Consider the following 6,289-nt stretch of genomic DNA (forward strand, 5'->3'; position numbering starts at 1 on the left):
CACGGCAGACTGACCGATTGAGGAGTTTTGTAAAATATACACGCTAAAGCTGTAGGGGAAGCTCTGCAGAGAAATATGCAAGCATAAAACCAGCGAAAATGAAAAGTGAAAGCGAAACCGGTGATGAAATCGCCAATCCTGCATAGTATACCTTTAATGTGTAAAGGAAGGTTTATAATAAATAAAGTTAATAAAGTGAACGTTATTACACAACCAGGGCACACTGGTGACTTCAGTGCCGTGGAACTCAACGTGGGGTTCAACATTTAATTTAAAACAATTTGTTGATGTCCCCACACACACCAGGGAACACACCTTGGACCTGGTCATTACAAACTCTCACCAACCTGCAGGTGTATGATCTAGGTGTGTCTGATCACAAGGCCATTTCTATGGATCTGCAATCCCCATCCAGCCTCTCCAAGCCTAAGCAGAATATATGTTTCAGAAACCTCAAAAACATAAACCCAGAACTCTTGGCAGCAGACATTCAACATCAGCCATCTGAGCAGCCTCCTGGACCTCCATGTCCCTGTTAAAATCAGAATGGTCACCTTCACCTGCCCAGCTCCATGGTTCATAAATGAGCTTTGTAAAATGAAGGCAGCAGGACGGGTCCTTGAGCGGCATTTCAAAGCCTCTGGCCTCACTGTCCACAAACTACCGGGAGCAACAACTCAAATATTCATAGTCCCTCGAAGATGTATGATCACAGTTATACTTCGATGGCATCAGAAACAGTCCAGGAAATTCCAAGCAGCTTTACTCCACTGTCCATCACCTTCTGAAACCACCCACCCCCCAACACACACACACACACACACACACACACACACACACACACACACACACACACACACACATACACACACACTTACTGCCATTACAGAAGAGCAGTAAAATAAATTCATGTTTTTTTTTTAAAAAAAAAATTGCACATATTCACTCTGCCCTTTCTGGGTCCTCCCACCCTAACTGTTCCTCCTACATCTCCCAACCCCTAAACTGCTTTCCTGAGGTTTAATCTGAAGAGGTGCAGAACATCATCAGGAAGATGAAATCCTCCACCTGTCCCCTGGACCCTCTCCCAACCTCCCTGGTGAAAACCCATATCACTGTCCTTACCCACCTGACCACCACTATTATAAATCATTCCCTCCAAACTGGTCACGTTCCTCCTGCCTTAAAAATATGCCATAATCAGACCATTGCTCAACAAACCCACTCTTGATCCAGAAGACCTGTCCAAGTACTGGCCCACCTCCAATCTTCCCTTCATATCGAAAGTGCTTGAGAAAGCAGTTAACACCCACCTTCAAGACCACCAACTCTTTTAATTTCAGTCCGGTTTCTGCTCTGCCCACAGCACAGACTGCCCTCATCAGAATCAAAAATGACCTCCTCATCTCATCTGATGGTGGCTCTCCCTTCCTTCTCATCCTCCTGGACCTTTCTGTTGCATTTGATGCTTTTGACCATGACATTGTTTTAAACCGGCTCCACCGTACGACTGGACTCAATGGCACTGCTCTCAGTTGGTTCAAAACATACCTCACAAACCGGACAGAATACATCTCCCTGGGTCACTCCAGATCAAATCCACACACAGTCACCTATGGTGTCCCCCAGGGTTCAGCCCTTGGCCCCTTTCTCTTCATCCTCTATTTCACCCTTGGCCAAATCATCAGTCAGCAAAAAAATTCATTCTGCTGCTATGCTGATGAGACACAGCTCTATGTAAATGCCACAGCTGCAACCCCATCCTCACAGTCATCCCATCAAAACAAATCATCTCCTGTCTGGAGGAGATAAAGGTATGGATGGAGCACACCTTCCTCCAACTAAACAGCCATCCTGGTTGCCACCCCTCAGCAAATCAAATCATCATCCATAACCAGCATCACCTTTCCTGGCTCAAACATCCCCCTCTCATCAACAGTCACACCTCTTTGTGTAAAAAAAGGACTCCCAGCTCACCTTTGAAGCCCATATAAATCACCTCTGCAAGACCTTCTACCACCTCCGTAACATTTCCAAACTCCACCCCATTCTCTTTCAGATGCCGAAAAGCTGTCTCATGCCTTTGTCTCCTCCAGATTGGACTACTGTAACATACTTCTCATTAGGATCCCTAGCAAGAGTCTGCAGAGACTTACATCCCAAAAGTAGAGAGAGTACATCCAAATCTCACCCCAAAAATCAACCCACAAAACACAACACACTCCCTCCGCTCCACTCATTCACACCTCCTCATACCCAGAACCAGACTCAGGACCATGGGAGATTGGGCCTTCTGTGCTCCTGCCCGACATCTGTGGAATGCTCTCCCTGACACCTTCAGGGCATCACAATCCACTGACTGTTTCAAAAAAGGTGTAAAGACATTTCCTTTTTCTAACAGTGGTCCCTCCACTCTGTGGACTGCACCTTGTCATGGTGGAGAGGCTTGTGGTCTCTAATGATCCTGAGAGCTATGCCGGCATGGATTTTATATCCCTGGCAAGTTTAACTAAGCTGGATAGGTCAAAGGAGCGGAGGCAGACAAAGCAGACATTATGGCTATTTGACAGAAATGATGGCCATCTTGAAAATGGTTGTCACCCTGAATTCTTGAGTGGCACATACCTTTTTCCCCAAAAAGTGTTCTTTGATGAGTATTTCTGCCTTGCATCACCATATGAAAAATTGAAATAATTAATATTGTACAGGAACGGTGGCCATCTTTAAAAATAGCAGCCATCTTGAATTTGGGACAAGCATCTTTTTCCATCCATTATCATGTCCTTTAGAGAGTATTTACATCAAATGTTATGCTTGGATCACTGATGAATGATTTATAATAACTATTGAATAGCAATGGCGGATTTAAGAGAAATGGCGGCCATCTTGAAAAATGGTGGTGGCCATCTTGATTTTTTTTTTAGACATGCACCGTTCTCCAAAAAACATTCTTAAGAGACTATTTTCACAAAATGTTATGCCTTCATCACAGTTTGAACGATCAACATAATGAGCATTTGACAGAAATAGCGGCCATCTTGGAAAATGGCCGCCATATTGAATTTTTGAGTGGCCAGCGGCTTTTTCCAGAATAATGGCCCTTAGAGAGTATCTGTGCCAAATTTCATGCTTCTATACCAAAGTGAACGATTTTTTCACTAATCTGCTGCACTAAATAGGAAATGCAATGACATGTCCTGAAACTCTCTCTCTCTCTCTCTCTCTCTCTCTCTCTCTTTCTCTCTCTCTCTCTTCTCAAGGTTTTAAAGCACGATCACAATAAACTATAAATAGATTTAGCTTTATTTGCTCTTTTTAAAATAATAATAATAATAACAACAATAATAATAACAATCATTATCATAATAATAAGTGTTGAAAGAGACCGGAGCTAATAAAAAAAACCTCCCGGGGCTGTACTGTAGTAGCTCCAAATGAATACCTAACGACGCCACTGCACAAGAGTGAGATTAGCACACCTGTGACAACCCCGTCAGTTCTCATATCCCCTTCTCTTCAGTGTAGAACGTCATCGATTGTTTGAAAGGAACTCTTTTGAGTGACTGATATTCTAGAATGTTCTGCTTCAGTTCTTAGGACAGTGGAACATCTCCTAGGTACTAAACTCATTGACACTCTGCCCTGTGTGTCGTCTTCATCTCCTACTGTATGTTCTAAACTCATTGACACTGTGCCGTGTGTGTGTTTGGTGTGTGTGTCCTCTTGGTGTGTGACTGATGGTCGTGCTGCTAAACTGGGTTAAGTCAGCAGATGTGCTCGCTGGCCTCCACGCCCAACACCCAGTGCACTCCGTGGCCGTCTGCTGTACAGCTGCACGGGATTACTCGTGACATTAAATCAACACGGTCCTAATGAACAGGCCGGCTACAGCCAGACGCCGGCCGGCGCACAACACACAGTTGCTCAGGGCCATGTGCTCAGCTGAAGCTCTGGCAAACAGCGCTCAATTTCCTGATGTCAAAAAAAACATCAACGACAACTATGTCAGAGATATGGGTTCAGAAGAAGGACATTTGGAACAAAGTTCTATTGTTTCAACTACACTGATGTGTCACTGTGTTGTTGTCAGTTTTCATTTCACATAAAAATGGACTCACAGAATTAAAGACTCACATTCATTGTAATAGACTCATTAAATTATCTCCCCAATGCTTCGCCAGGAGCCAGAATAAAAAGCAATAATGAGGAAGAGTGTCCGTCTGCTGGGGCTGTTTTTTTTTTTTATTTTTTTGTCTTTGCAAGTGGAGGATTAATTTATGGCCGTCCTGTCTTAAGGCAGTCATCATGGCCGAGCGAGCCCATTCATCAGCTGAGCGGAACAGCGGCGGTGGCGGAGTATTGCCAGTCGCCCGAGCACGTCTCTAATGCGCCCGCTCCGCTGTCATGCTAGCTTAGCTTAGCGGCCTCAGGGGACGCCTGGCAATGGCAGGACAAGGGAGTGGGCGTCTCACAGATGGATCTCACGCGTCGCCTCGCACACACGGACACGCTGGTCTGCCGTGAGACTGTCAGGTGCCAGGTAGCAGTGTGTGTGTGTGTGTGTGTGTGTGTGTGTGTGTGTGTGTGTGTGTAAGACTGGAAGAACTCGGCCTGTCATTAAAAGGAGTTGACTAGCAATGTGTGTTTGTGTATGTGTGTGTATGTGTGTGTGTGTGTGTGTGTGTGTGAGAGAGAGAGAGTCAGTGTGTGTGTGTGTGTCAGTAAAAGCCTGTCAGTAAAAGGAGTGGACTATCTGACGAGCAGACAATCAGATCCTTGGCAGTAATGACATGGTGTGTGTGGCGTTTGGAGAAAATGAAAACTGTGCGACCCCAAGTTGAATTCATCCCCAGAACATTTCATTGGCACAGGATGACGTCATTCAATTAAAATTGTGTGTGTTCTGTGCGTGTCTGTGTTTTTGTTTGTGTGAGTCAGTGTGTGTGTGTGTGTACTGTATGTGAGAGAGAGAGTCAATCTGCATGTGTATGTGTGTGAGACTTAGTGTGTGTGTGTGTGTGTGTGTGTGTGTGTGTGTGTGTGTGTGTGTGTGTGTGTGTGTGAGTGTGTGTGTGTGTGTGTGTGTGTGTGTGTGTGTGTGTGTGTGTGTGTGTGTGTGCATGTGCATGCATGTGTGTGTGTGAGTGTGTGCATGTGTGCATGTATATGTGTGTGTGCGTGTGCGTGTGTGCATGTATATGTGTGCTGGTTGTTTGTGTCCCTCCTCTACCTTCTTGTCCCTCAAGGATAATTGAGAGCACTTTTACTTACAGTGTGTGCGTGTGTGTGTGTGCGCGTGTGTGTGTGTGTGTGTGTGTGTGTATGTGTGTGTGTTTGATTGAGAGCAGTTTTACTTACCAATGATTAATTCTGACAAGTCTTTATTCTCAAGATCCTCTCTCCCTTGGGGAAATTATTCATTTTAAAATATGTCCCCGATGTAAATCTCACACCTGCCCTACACAGACACTCATACTCACACACACACACACACACACACACACACACACACCAAATCTGTGGCCGACATACCGTCAGGATTTCTGATTACCTTTCATGAATATGAATATATTGCCATAACTTGTGACTCCTAGTGTGTCCTTGGTCTAGAAGAAAGCCATACCAGGAGGCTTTGCTAATTGAAAGCAATCAAAAAGACAACCATGGAATTTGATGTGTCCAGTAAAAGTTTAGGCTTCTGATAAGCAGATGTAGCTCAAACCAACAAACAAGAGCAAAGTCTCATGCAACATATTTTACGTAAACAAAGTTACTTATGGACAAGTTGTGAAAGAAAAGAGGCAAGTGGACTGCACTGTGTATTTCTCCCAAGCTACCCAACACACACCAGACGTCTGCTGGACATGCAGATCATCTCTATATTGCGCCCGTCGGTCCAAGACCGATTCTGGACGTCTAGAAGACGTGCAAACTGGGTTGACATCTAACCAAGACCCCACTTGGACGTCAATATGCAGTTGACCATTTTTCAGACTAGGTAACTTTTTCGGATGCCATGTGGACATCTTACACAAGTTCAGGAAAAGTCTGCACCTTCAGGGGACCAAAATTGTACACACAAAAAACACGATAGATGTACAGTACAGTATTTTGGACGTATCTTTGCACAGTGGGTATTTAGAACAACAAGTCTATGCAGCACTTTAAGCAACAACAAGGTGCATTTCTATAGTGCTTTATCATAGCATCCAAAGCTGATAAAATATATTAAATAGACAAACAGATAAGAAAACACGCAAAACATGCCTAGCTGCAAAACTAGCAGATG

Source organism: Sardina pilchardus, chromosome 5 (assembly GCF_963854185.1).
Source record: "Sardina pilchardus chromosome 5, fSarPil1.1, whole genome shotgun sequence".
NCBI lineage: Eukaryota > Metazoa > Chordata > Actinopteri > Clupeiformes > Clupeidae > Sardina > Sardina pilchardus.